Raw genomic sequence first — 15,358 nt, 5'->3', positions numbered from 1 at the left:
AAGAAATTTGCTTTGATTTTTCCCCAAAAGAAATGTAAAATACTTGACCCTGTATCTTCTGTTAATCAAAATGGGCAATGAGGGAAATAACCCAATGAATAAGAAGCCTCTGATTCTGATGTGACAGCCTTGTGGCAGAAGGACCATTAAGAGCCATCCTCAATCTAAGGAGAGGTGGGCCTGTTGGGTGGCAGAGTGCTTACAAGCAGATCAACAGCCCAGGGTCACAGGGGTGCTGTGTTCCTCTTGTTAGCTGATGCTGTGAGGCTCAAGTCAGACCTAGTGATTTTTCGTGTAAAATTAAGCCAAATAATTAAAAACAGGAGTATAGTATAGCTAAGTCATCATCCGAAAAGGATCATTAACCATTTATCTGTCTTGAGTTTCATTAACCACCATCCTTAATATATTCAATGCACTATTATAAGCAAAGTACCAGGTATACTTTTATCACTGTGGAATGTAATCTTTGGGGTTTTTTTGGTGAGGAAGATTGGCTCTGAGCTAACATCTGTTGCCAATCTTCCTTTTTTTTTTTTCCTCCCCAAAGCCCTGGCACATAGTTGTATATTCTAGACGTAGGTCCTTCTAGTTCTCCTATGTGGGACACCACCTCATCATGGCTTGATGAGCAGTGTGTAGGTCCGTGACCAGGATCTGAGCTGGTGAACCCTGGCCTGCCGAGGCTCATCCCATCCCTGTGGAATGCAATCTTATCATTTGAGTTTATCCAGTTCTCAGCTCTGTGGTTTTGTTTTTTGTTTGTCTTTTTCTCTCTTTTACTTATACCGTCATACACAGTATTTGCCCCTATCCCAGATGCATCTGTGCTCTGCCATCCGTGTATCTCCTACAGCCTATGTCTGTGTGCAAGCCATTATTATAAACATTAAACAAGACCATCTCCAGGACATATGGCTAGAGGTTCTCATCATAATAGATGTTGAATCCAAACATCCAAACTGTGGTCACTGTAGTTAACAAGATGTGAATTCATGAAATCACATTGTCACATAACGCATGGTAAGTTCTTTATCTGCTGCATACACACACACCCACCACCACCACCAAAAATTAAATGAATAAATGAAACTAGCTTTTGTCATCAAAGCCCCATATTTCTGAGAGTGCTATCTCTATTACAAGATTGAAGAGACTATTTGAAACTCAACATAAGAGATTTGTCTTTGTTGTCATACAGAAGCTTTCACCTTCAGGCTAGCGTGTGAAGAGAGAATTCAGTGCTGCGTGAAGTGTGGGGCAGGAGCAATCAGTGAGAAAGCACAGCTGGACAAAGAAACCTCTGCTATTATCTCAAAATACTGCTCACTGTATCTGTGTAGCCAGAGCACAGAAAATAAAGAGGCTGGTTGCAAAAGATGACACTGGTGAGTCAGTCGCCAGCTACATCATGAAGCGCCTGTGAGTCAACACGAGGCATCCCACTCCACCTTCAGACAGGTGGAAACCAAGCATTCTAGGAAAGGCGGTGAGATGTACATTGGAGAGGTGCTAACCCTCCCGGATAGTGGGTGTAATTACAGGAGAATAAGGAGCAACTACGATGCTCGGTTATTCCTATTGTTGAAACCATATAATTATGATCTCCAGAAATTCAAGAGTAGGTGACTATGACCTGTACTGGGCAGAGTCTGTGGCGATGGGAAAGGTGATGAATCAGAGATTGATCGAGAAGGTGGCTAGGGTAGGAGTCAGTGATTGAGTGGGTAAAGGTAAGGATGTAAGGGAAAGGGGAGATGAAGATTTCAGACCTGGATGATAACACTGTTTGCTAAGCTGGCAACACTGGGAAGACAGTCATATCATAGGATGAGGTGAGGAGTTTAAAACTGGACATACTGATTTGAAGTGCTTGTAAACAACTACATGAAATAAATATTTTAAGAATTTAGGTACATGGTTCTAGAATTCCAAAGACAGGTCTGTGATGGAGTGAGAGTCAGGAGGATTCAAGTGTAGTTATAAAGAGTTGTCCAAAAGAAATTGTATGGCAAGAGAGAGGACAGCCAGTACTAAAATAGCAACAGCTAGAGCAAAAGGGACTTAAAAATTGGTGCTAGAAGTCGCTTCAGAAGAAAAGAAACTTAAGAATGGGGTATGTGGAATTAGGTGTGCGATTTGCTTTTACAGACATTAATAACCTTGTTTTTGATGTAAAAGGGACATTGGTAATCCACAGAATATGGTGGCAAAGAAGTTACTCAGGTTATCAGCCATAGTCCCCTATAATCAAGAGCATACTGAAGGCAAGGCATTGGGTGACCAAATATTTCCTGCCATAAAATAATTTAGTAGAATTAGTGAGCATAATGAAGGTGTTTGGTGACCTCCGAGTGTGCTAGAGAATCTAGGCAAAGAAAACTAGTTCAGTGCTTTCATTTACAAGCTCAAGATTTGCATAAGAAACCTAAAAGCTTCTATGACCGATGATTAAAAAAATGAAGTGAAACAACAAAAACCCCTTGTCTCCTGAAGCTGAAGGATGCGATTTCTGAAAACTGGTGTGCAGTCTATGCATATTGGTGGATGACGTACAAGCAAATTTGATTTCTAATTTCACAGTGTCTCTTATTTTAAAAGTTAAAACTTCAGGAAGAAATGAAAACTAATAATTGGGGTGGGGTAATGTGGACTGAATTGGATGAAGCTGGAGACATTGAAACCCTAAACTTTGTTCCTAGAAGCATCCCTTTCTTCTCTGTCTAGAGGTCAGTTCCCTTTGCTGTAGAATCTACAGTGGCCTCCATGGAAGTAGCTGCCTTGCAAGGAACTGTTGACCCTAATAAGAACATAACTCTATCATATCTCATTGCTTCTAGGTCTAAAGCCAGATCTAAGTCCCACCAGTCACCACTGGGGGAGTTACAAAATGTGACCCATGAGAAGGTGCAGGGCATGCCAAAAGAATCACAAAGCTTTCACCAAATTATATTTACAGAAACATGGGAAACATGTGTGAGAATGGGTCATAAGGATATGTGATCAGAGTAGATGACAGGAAAGTATAGTTGCCCTATGGTAAATGCAGTGAAATGACACAACTTTCTTGGTATATTTTAGAGAGAGGAACGCAACAGCCTAGACATATTGGGAAAAGAGAGTAAATTTATCACGTCAGATCTTCTGACAACCTGATTGTCTCTCTAGGCGGTATCTATAACATCCTCCATTCCTGAGGACGATCCACTCTGGAGAGGATGCCAGCATCCATGATGAGTTCTATGTTGGCTCTTCGCGTCGGTCGGGTAAACTTCTAACATCACACTGCTTCCTGGATCCGGTGGGGATACTGCAGTCCCGAGATTTGTTCGTCTCCTGGGGCTTTGGTCTTCACGTCCTGCTGCCTTGGAAGCTCTCTGAGGCATTTCCATTGATGTCGTGTTAAATAAGTGTATACATCACGCATAGTTGCTCTCATTGGGAGCCTGGGTCTGCTACAAAATGCTTGCCATAGCCACCGGGGAGTATTTTGTTTGATTTTAATTTACACCTTCACGCTTCACAACATTTTTCAGTCATGTGTGATATTCAAGAGCAGAAACAAGTCAGTGCAGCACTAGATTTCTCATCGGAACCTAAAAAGTTTGCTTTAATACAGAAATGCATTCTTATCTATAGTAATTACATACACCTTAAATTTGGTAGCTTAATTTTTATTTTCCTCTACTTAATTTCCAGTGTTTTTATTTTTCTACTTTCCATTACTATTCTAATACATTGGGTAAGTATCATCAATGAGACCTACCAATTCACATGTCCATTTGCATATTTGTGGGGCTTTTTTTATGTATCAAAGTTAGAAAGAATTTTCATCTTTTTACTTTTTCTCACATAGCCGACACTTTGCTGTATCGCCCTATTTTCACCCCTGATATTTAAGGCAGTAAACCATTTGCTGCATTATTATTTTCTCTCTGAACCCTTAGCTTATCAGTCCTTCCTCTTACTCACAGTTGAAAGACTGTTTCTAGGCTGGACTTCAGGTAAGAACACCTACGTTACAAGGTACTGGGATCCATGCAAATGTTGAAAGGAAACGTCACTTGACTTGTGTAAACGGTTAAAAAAACTGATAGATACTTCATTTGGACACTCCAAGCATAGAGCACCATGATTAACTCCAAAAGGAAGGAACAGAATCTGAGAAGGCGTCAGGAAGCCATGTTCACTGCCCAAGTTTAACAATAAAGTATGGTCTTGTTGGTCAATACTCATGCAGATGAATTTGTTTTTAGCAAACATACAACTGTTTTAAGTTACCTTGCTTCATTCCTAGTTAATTCTTTATGTTTTAATCTTTGATTAAATTCAACATGCAAAGCACTCATCAGGATAGTGCAAAAATGATCTTTGAAAACAATAAAACTCTTTTGTTTTCTTTGAATCTTTGAACATTTTTTATTATATATGCAGGTGGAGGCAAAGATATGCTTAAATATGTAGAGAAAAATGTAGCAGCGCATTGTGTGTCATTATAGCAGAGTCGTTGTTACAAATTTTGACAAACTGGCATAGTCTTTTCCCCAAGCTTTCATGTTCTAGCCCCACACCAATTCTCCTGACTCAGGGGCTTGGTATCAGTCCTTGATTGTGTTTTGATGTGTTTGCAAGTCAACAATTGAGTTCAATTTTAAGCAGTCAAAACAGACATTTGTCATTGTGTTTGCATCCGTCTTCCTGTGGCACCCTGCCCACTTAATCATGCAAGGAGGGGAACTGCTGGCAAAGCAAGAGGGACCAAGGCAAGCTGCTGCGACCCAGAAGAATCATGTCATATGTAATTACCATAATTTATAAGGATCACTCTAGGCTCACTGGTGTTGTTGATGCACACCAATTGGACTGCGCTAGAATGTTTAAGTAAATATTTGCACGCAACCTGAAGCTGTTGAGAACTTCTGCTTCGGCCGGAGCCCCCTTCTTATGAAATATTCAGCACATGGAGGGTCCCCAGTGGTGCTGTGGTAGGTTTGCTCTCCGATTTGATTAGCCGTGATGATTCTTTCATGAGCTGTGAATGTCCTTCTAGATTAGCATCATCCAGGGTCTTTGGTCTTGTCACGGAAACAGGATTGGGGACACAGTTGCTTAAGACCATGTTTACAGCATGCCTTTAACAATCTATGAAATGTTGCAAAATAAGATCTTAAATATCATTCAAGTAAATTCAAACGCAGTACATCCTAACTGATAATGTGTTATTACAAATCTGAAACCCAATGGTGTGTTAGAAGCACATAGAAACTCCAGACTTAGAAATGATACAAGTTAGGGCATTGATATAATTCCATTTAATGGATGGATAATTATTAAACACAATTCTAAAACAGATGCAATTTTATTTCATCAAAGTTTGTGGGTTGTAGTGATTTGTTTTTGTAATTTAAGGATTATTAACCAAAATAATCCTTAAATTAAGAAGAACAAACCTGTTAACTGAATATTCAAGTATTGCATGCTTGCTTAGGACCGAGATACTAAATTGGAAAAACTATGAGGAATAAAGGCAGAAGCCTAGAGCAAGGATGACGTACAGATCATTCACACGTTCATGTTTTTGAAATAAATGTTTGGATTTGGTTAGTTTACATGTCTTACTTTTGTATGCCTGCCATTACTAATTACCACAAACAGTTTAAAACAAGACAAACATGCTATCTTGTCATATCGTAGGTTACTAGTCCATGGAGCCCCAGCTGGTCTCTGCGCTGGCTCTCAAGCTGAAATCGAGGTATCGGTGCCCGGGGGCTCTTCGGGCAGGCTCTGGGGGAAAACCCACTTCCAGTTCATTCAGGCTGTTGGCAGAATTCAGTCCCACGCAATTGCAGGGCTGAGGTCCCTTTCCTGCTGGAGATCACTGTCACCTCCTCAGGCCTCCCATGTTTCCTGGCTTACAGCCTGCTCATCTTCAAGGCCAGCGACAGAGTCAAGTCCTTCTCACTCTGCACATCTCTCTGAAGCCTCCCTTTGTCTCATCCTCCATGCCCGAGAAAGTTCTCTGCTTTTAAGGGCTCCTGGGATTAGATTGTGCCTACCTGGATTATCCAAGATGAAGTCCCTTTTTTACAGTTCACAGCTTAACTACATCTGCAAAGCCCCTTTGCCATGTAACATAAAATATTCACAGGTCCCAGGAATTCCACTTCTTTGGGAGGCCACTCTTCCTACCACAGTAAGAGAGTACAAAGATTTATTTTATGTATGTGTTGGTAGTGATTTGTCGGTAAATATTGAAAAACAAGCTCTTCTAATAGGAGAAAAAAAAATCTCTAATTTGTGGTGTTTGCCTATTTCTGGAATGTACAGAATCCCAATATGGCAGATTTTGAGCTACTGATATAAATTCCAACAACTTGCAAAATTCTGAAAATTTAGTCCAGCTCTTTTGAACTGCCATGAGTCATCTCCAACACATCACTTTGTGCTTTTAGGCTTTATAAAAGAAAATTCTGCAGTTTAATAGTAAAATGGGGGTTAGAGTAATAATGTTATTAAAATGATGATGCTGATGTGTTCCTTACAAATAAATGTCAAAACAAATCAAATAAAAAGAGAATGCATTTTCCTATATTTATCTTTTTAATGCTAGTACAAATATATATCCTAGCTAAAAATAATTAAAAATCATGACATATTTATTTCTAGCTAAACTTATGGTTAAAGAAATTATCTCTAATTTATGTGATGATTATAATGTCTCTATTACATTTTACAAATAATTATTCAATGCCATTAGAGACGCAGGTATGTACTAGGGGAAAATCACGCACATAGCACACATTTTATTTTTAAAAATGCTCAAATTTGCCATTAAAAATATACAAAAGTTGTAGTAACCTTCCATTTCTGTTTGTTTTTAAAATTTCATATTCAAGGGTCATTTGATAGTCAATAACCTAAACAGATCAGTGAATGAGCTCCTATTTGAACATAGGTAATGTCTGAACCAGAAGGACAAAGTTTTCCTCATCTAGTGTCTAGTACTTTTGCCTGTAAAGAAGGGCCCAAGACTAATTATGGCAAACAAGTCTTCAGAGTGGTTCTAAACACCTTGAAATCAGCTTTCCCATCACACATGTGCTCACAATTTATGCCAACATTTTCACTGAAATACGGCAGTCCTTTTGTTTAGAGCTGGGCCTGGACCTGTTTCATTTTTAGTGTTGTCTCTTTTACTTATAGTTACTAGTAAAATTAGGAAGTTGTAAAATATTATATTTATTCAACATTTAAAAATTTCTACTGAACTATGCACAATGTATCAAAATAAGCACTTAGCCATTCAAACATGTTCATTTTAATAAAGGGAGAAAACCTTAGTTTGCTTACATCACTGTTTTTTATTTTAAAACACCATCTGTGGAAGATTTGGTGGCAAGAATGGTTACTTGTTCTCAGTAGACTAAAGGATATTTTTAAGTTTGTTGTATACCAACCATTTTTTGTTGTATTGCAGCTGTTTTGTTGTGTTGATTTTTCCTCTAATGAGCACACGCAACTATTAACAGTAATGTGGGGTAAATTCATCAGACTACACTTAATTGTAATCATGAGCTTATTATTCCCTCAAAGTGTTTTTGGATGAATGATCTAAACAAAAGTTTTAAAGAATGTATTTCTTTACCAACTTGATTTGATTTTTGATACATGGCTATTTGTCATTCTAAAGTCGTAAACAATAAGAATGCTATGACAGACAAAATCGACATTTGTACATGTGGCAAATTGTACGGGTACATACAGTGAAAATCAAGCTTCTGGGATCATTTTCTCATTAAACGTTCTATGAATGTGTATAAGTGCAGGCAGTCAAGTGCTCCTGGGGTGTGACCTCCTGCTGGAGAAGGGACTCTGCTGACTCCAGATGCACATGAGTGCGGTTGAGTTAAGGCAGCGTCCTTGTGCACTTAGCTCACTCCCGGGGAGTAACTTCAGCCCCAGGAGAATTGTTTCATTATATCCTAACATGAATTAAGTGACATTTTCAAACGATTTCTTTTGTCTTAACTATACCATGATTGCTATTGCAGATATATCCTTAGGAGTGAAAATAATATACTTCTTTCTCATAATGACTTGAAAATTTTACATTTATTGGAAGAATTCTATTAAGTTTTTTTCGTTGTCAGATCCAGCTTGCTAACTGCGTGTCTTTGATCCTCTAGATTTCTTCACAGACTCTCCTCTGGCACTTTGCTCTTTTTCTCCATCTACTGGGCTCCGGGATTGGCCGCTGAGCTCAGGATCATCTCAGGGGATGGCTGGCAAAGACAGAAGCAGTGGGGTTCAACTACTATTAGGGAAACAAGCAGACCAGCAAATCCCACTGCAGGGCCAAGGAATTTTATCAGACTCCAGCCTTCCTCCACAACGTGCCCTTAGATGAAATCCAAAAATAGAAATTATTAATATATATTAATATGAAGTATAGTTGCAACTCACTTTTGTTTTGGCAGGAAGTATTTAAATATTTTGAGATTTTTCTGATGAGATAGAAACAGTTTAAATGTGCGTCAAATATTTGCATACTGAATATAGCCATTTTTCACTTGCAGCACACCCATGAAAGAAACATTAGTGTTTATAGCTGAAACAGGAAAGAGTCATGGAGGGGCCGGCTCCGTGGCTGAATGGTTAAGTTTGCGTGCTCCGCTGAGGCAGCCCAGGGTTTGGATCCTGGGCGCGGACATGGCACCACTCGTCGGGCCACGTTGGGGCAGCATCCCACATCCCACAACTGGAAGGATGTGCAACTAGGGTGTGCAACTGTGTGCAGGGGGGGATTTGGGGAGGTAGAGCAGAAAAAATAAATAAATAAAAGATTGGCAACAGTTGTTAGCCCAGCTGCCAATCTTTAAAAAAAAAAAATTAAAAAAACAAGAAAAGAGTCATGGAAAAAAGGAGTGTGATATTTGTAAGGGCCAATACTAGGAATGCTAGTGACAACATCTAGTATTTACACAGCACTTCCATGAGACAGACCCTATGCTAGGTGCCAGTCATGGATGATTCAACGTAATCATGATGATGACAGCTCTGCAAGGTGATCTGTTAGGGTTAATGTTCAGGGATGCTGTAACAAATGTAGCACAAACTGGGTGGCTTCAAACAATAGGAAGTTATTGTACCACAGTTCTGGAGGCGAGAACTGCATGATCGCCATGTCAGCACGGCCATGTTCCCTCTGAAACCTGTGCGGGAGAACCCGCCTCCGCTCTTCCCGGCTTTGGTGCTTTGCTGGCAGTTTGCGGTGCCCCTTGGCTCGCAGCTGCAGCACATCCACGCTGCTTCCATCATCGCATGGCATTCTCCCGGTGTGCCTCAGTCTTCATGGGAGCTTCCCCTCTTTCTATTAGGACACTGGCCATATAGGATTAGGGACCTACCCTGCTCCGGTGTGACTTCATCTTAACTAATCACATCTATAATGACCCTATTTACAAATAAGGTCACTTTCTGAGATATCAGGAGTTAGGACTTCGATATACGTTTTAGAGTGATGCAATTCAGCCCATAACAGTTATTAAATTTCTCCAGAGTATTCATTTTCCAGGTGAATAAACTGAGGCTTCAAATGGTTAATTTCTCCAAAATATTAGACCAATTTTTCAAACCCTTGGATTTTGTCAGTAAAATGTGTGTGTTTTCTCTCTCTGCTACACACTGATTAAAGCCATAACCCTAAAAACCATTAATTTTCTGCAGAAATCCACAGTACAAATTTAAAAACCCTTTTATGATAAGATCTGGGGAGATTATTGAGGAATGAGAACAAAAAAGAGCACATAGCACATTAAGAAGTGAGAGTCTAAGAACATGAAGTGGTAAAATACCCATCGGTCATGAGACTGTGGTGTTAGGATGACTCCCCATGTGTAGCCAAGACGAGGAAACCCAAGATGCTGGATGTTGAAACTAATGGGGCTCATATTGTGTGGCTGAGATATAATGACTTCCTGATGGATTAGGGTAGTGAGGAGAGGTTAGAGGGGAGAAGATCTGAAACAAGACAACCCGAAAGAAAACAAAGTGTTTTCAAAGACTATGTAAAGAACTATGATACCTATGAGCTCAAATTAGTGGAACCGGGAAGGCAGGGAGTGATGCATCAGGCTGAGGATGAAACATAACTAATCTTTACTAACCATGCAAATGCAAAATCTAGAGGAAAATTACATTTTAAAAAGGAATGCTAATAGGATAACAGAGGTAGATAGTCAATAACATGGTGATTTGAAGTATTTTTGAGTACTGCAGTAGATTTCTCACATGTACCATTAGTCTAGTGATTTCCTATTTTCAAAGAATGCGCATGCGTTCTGTGATACTGTAAGTTATGCCGTATCTTAGCCCAAGAAAAGTGGTCAAACTGATTTTGGTGTCCAGAAGCAGGAAGGGCACGTTGCTTCTGGTAATTAATAGGTATATATTTGCTACATTCCTGATTGTGGAGTTGCTGGTGGTTTAAAATGAATCAATATCTTTAAAAGTCACAAATATGTTTTAAAATAGTGTTTCAAATAACTTTATTATTAGGTCATAAATTTATGTCAGATCTTCTAAAATATTTAACTTGTTTCTGAGGACCTGAATTGATGGAACTGATTCACATGATGTTAAAGTAGAAACGTTAGAATGAAGAAAAACCCAGACCACCACCTTGTATGAGTATCGGCAGGAATTAGCCAGATTGGCAATGAAATCATCCATCACCAGACTCCTGATGGCTCTTGGCAGTATATTATCCCTATCTTTTACCTCTCTTTGCCCAGGCTTTCCTAATTGTTCCTCCTGGAGTTATATTTGCACATAAATGTGGTTTTCAAATATTTTAATATGACTCCAAATTCTTTTCTGCATTTATTAGCAATGAACTAGACTGGATGGAGACATGCCCTTAAAAAAGAATCCTGTTATTATGCCAATGAGTTTCTGATACTGGACATTGCCACCTCCCCCACCTCTTTTCAATTCCTCTCCTGCTCCGGGTTTGAATTTCTCTACTATTAGCTGACTGAAAACTGCAGCCACACGATCATCATGATTCTGTGTCTCAGAACGGAAAGAGAGCTAGTCTGAAAGCCATAGAAAATGAACTTCCCCTTTATTCTCAAATGCACAGATGACACCTTAATGCGTTTTCGGTGTTTGGTGAGGTAATTCACTAAATTGCTACTATTCAAATCCATTCCAGTACTGGCTGGCATCTATTGATATCTCATGAAATCACCCCTTTTCAGTGTACATTTGAGGTAGTTGTTGTTATCAGGAGGCCAAAAAGAAGATGTAGAACATACTAAATAGTGTGGTGAGCAACACTCACTGGAATCTCATCTTATTGTGATGCAGAGATTAGGGTTATGGGGGGAAATATACCCACAACTATTCACACAGTGGATATGTCTGAGATGGGGAACCTAGTGCGCAACACAGTGCCTAATAACAGACTCACATGAAGGCAACAGACGGAGTAGCAAAAACTAAAATTCAATAAAGGCAACTTGTTTTGGGATTCTCTTGCATAATATTTCATAGAAAGGGAACTGAAATAGCATCTGAAAATTGAATACAGGTAATTTCTTAAGAATATCATATGAGAATTTCCATTTATGGATAAAAAAGATCATAGTGATCAGATTTACCCTCATGTATAAAAAAGTACCTGAAAAAAATATGTAGAAACATAATTCTCATGGTACCAAACATCAGGCAATGAAAGCCAGTGATTCATGAGGAACAAAAATAAATAAATAAGGAGCAATATTATTGGCCCAGATTAGTCCCTGAAGAAAGTGTCCTGGCCATTTGCTGGGAGGGTAAACCAGGCAGAGTTTAGTGGTCTTCCTGAAATGTAAAGATGGACCTGGAGGTCTAGGGAGGAGAAGGCAGCTCAAATGCAGAGTGCTAAAGAGGGATAGACAGACAGATAGATGGATAGATAGATAGATAGATAGATAGATAGGTAACTCTGGAGATCTACAGAGAATTTCTGACAGGTATGCAGCAGACTATCATCAGGGCATTTGAAGAAACTACTGTGTCAGGGCAAGGAAATATCCACAAATGACTAGAGGAAATTGCACACAGCCCCACACAGAGCAAGAAATAGTGCTTGTCCCCACTAGCCAAACTAGGAAATCTCATAATTCACAGGGCATTGGGTAATGAGGAGGGTCTTGCCTCAGGTATAGGGAACAGTTAGCCCTAAACTAAACACAACTATGATCTCCCCTAACAAATCTTAAAAGTGAGAACTGAAATGATCAAAGTGTTTCCAATTACATCACAGAACCAAGATCAAGATTATTTGTAGGAAAACAAGTCCAACACCCAGCAATGTAAAATTCACAATGGTCTAGAACCCAACCCAAGATTATCAGGCATTCAAATATACAGGAGAATACAACTTTAATATGGAAAAGGTCAATTAATTAAAACTGACTCATAGCTGGCACAAATGTTAGAATAATCTGTCAAGAATAACGCAGTCGTGATTGTCTTCCATTTGATCATAAATTTAAATAGAGTCATAGAAGATATAAAAAGACCCAAACTGAAATTCAAGTGATGAAAACTATAATATGTGAAATGAAAAATACAGTGATGGGTTTAACAGCAGATTAGACACTGCAGAAGAAAATATTAGGGAGCTTGAAAACAGAGAGACGAAAAAAGAATTTAAAAACTGTAAAAGCATCACTGAGTTTTGGGACAACATCAAGCAGCTTCACAGGCATGTAGCTGGTATCCCTGAAGGGGAGAAACAGGGTGGGGGGTCAGAAAAAACATGTTAGTATTAATGGGCAAGTATTGTCCAAATTAGATGGAAAATATAAACACACAGATCCAAAAGCTTTTAACTCCAAGCACAAGGGAAATGGAAAAACGAAACAAAACTATACTGATGCATACATGCTCAAATTTTACAAAAAAAATGAGAAGGACAAAATCTTTAAAGGACTGATTCAAAGTAACAGAAGACTAAAAATAAACATGACATGGATTGCTCTTTAGAAACAATACAGGTGAGAAGACAGTGGAGGAAGCTGTTTAAAATACTGTCCCAAAAATAAAATAAAAAGTCAACCTAGAATTCTATTCCCAGAGAAAATGTCTTTCCAAAATGTACATGAAATAAAAATCATTTAAACAGGCAAAAGCAGAAAAAAATGCATCATAGGCAAGCTTGACCTAAAGAGATATTAAATGCAGTTCTTCAGACAGAGAAACAATATGTCAGATGGGAATGTAAATCTATGAAAAAGAATGAAGAATACAAAAAGGGCAAGTACTGTGGTAAATATATATTAGTGCTTTGTATTATTTAATTATTTCTAAAAGATTATTTATTGTTAAAATAAATAGAACGATAATATATTTTGGAGTTCACAGTATGTGTATAAATAAGATGGATGATAAAATGACATAAATCTGGGACAGAAAATGTAGTTATGCACAGCATAATATCCTGATAGGTTTATGTCGTGTGTAATGTACAGGATGCACACATATGTAAAAAAACATTCCAGCAAACAAAATCGGGGATTGTGACAAATGTCAGACAAAAGAAAATCAGTGGATCAGATTGACGTTGTGTTGGGAAGTGGCATGTCACAATAAAGATAGAATCGTCATTAGTTTTTTCCATATACTATATACAATAATTTTTTACTGTTTATTCAACAATTAACTTTTAAAATGTACTACCTCTCACAAGAACATTGTGATAAATAATTTTGAAGATTAATTTTTATCACGTCTTCAGCAAGAGTTTTTGATTAAATTCCTTGAAGTGACAATTTAAAGGTAGAAACAAACCAATGAAAAATGATATCAAAAATTATGTAATAATACATAGTTATGTAGTTATCTAATAACTATGTAAAAAAGTTTCCTAATTGTAAACACATAATCACATCAGCTCTTTATCACGTTATAAGTTGTAAAATAGAATATTAACAGAAAAAATATGACATGCTCTTCAAGCTCATTAATATTTTTCATTGATTAACTGATTCCTAGATGCTAGGTAAATTTTTAGATATCAGTTTACTAATAATTCATATTGCAATTTGGCTTAAAAATATTTAATATGTAAACATAAAGATATATATTTGTTAGATAATCCATATTTGTGCATAATGTAAAGTTTTATGAACAGACAACTGTAAACCTAGTGGAAGCAGCTGTGTACCCGTCTGATGACACTCCAAAGGAACTGCAAACGGACAGCTGGGGTGCATCCAATTAGACACAGTCTATCATATAAATTTCATGCACTCATTAGTTTTGTCCTTTAAAGGGAAACTACTCCATTTAAGGCCAACAGGGCAAATCTGTGTGTAGAAAACTATTGAACCTACTGACTGAAGTAAATATAGAGTGTCTTGGTTCCCATTGTCATTTATGTGCAATTTTTTAAAAATATGTCATTTGGATGATATGTTTTCTCTCATGGCGTTATTCTTTCCTCTTTGTTCCACTCTTGCATCCTTTCACTAAAATCAAAATCATCCTGTCGGTTCAGACTCACTAGAGAACGCTTGAATTAAGTTCAGGGAAAGTTGGGACCAGTCACCAAACCCTCTCTACACCATTTTGACAAACAAGGCAGATGCACATTTACAAACTTCCCCCCCTTCTTTAATTCCACTGTCCAGTCAGTTGTGTTTACTGTACTTATTGTAAACCTGGTTATGTTTCACTTACTAACTTTAAAAGTATATCGTCGATCTCACTGCTCTCCTGGAGTAGAGTCATAGCAGTGACAATACTCTGCTACCCACCTTTGAAAATTCGTATAGTGCTGAATTTAGTATTGTTTTGAATTATGCATAATATATTGAATAATTGTGGAATGGATCTCCTTGTCCTGAGAGCACAGCTATTGTATCAGGAAATGCTCTTACAGCTATATGCCAGTTACTTTTTTTAATCAAGTTTATCACAAGCTAATCAAGATACAACATATTTTTCCTCCTTAAGGGTTTCTTTGAATCTACTTTCAAGTCTCTGTGTGAATTTCCTGTTTCCTCTTACCATTATAATACTGTAGCCAAATTTTGACAGGGGAGATTATTACTAAGCACTCTGCCAATTGATAAAGTAACTTCATTATTATAAAAATCACATGATTTAGAAAATATTTGTCTCTTGTGACTCAGTATTTCTGCACAAATTTGGGGCATAATTAGATACCTCCCACAGCAACTAGGCCCCTACTCTCCAGTTAAGTGAGACCATCTCATTCTTCCATTGTTGTTTTGTTTGAAGACTATTTTTTTGGAGAAGTTTTAGGTTTACAGCAAAAATAAGAATAAGAGGAATGTGCAGAAAT

The sequence above is a fragment of the Equus caballus genome, chromosome 19 (genome assembly GCF_041296265.1).
Source record: "Equus caballus isolate H_3958 breed thoroughbred chromosome 19, TB-T2T, whole genome shotgun sequence".
NCBI lineage: Eukaryota > Metazoa > Chordata > Mammalia > Perissodactyla > Equidae > Equus > Equus caballus.
Note: the sequence above shows the minus strand (reverse complement) of the source record.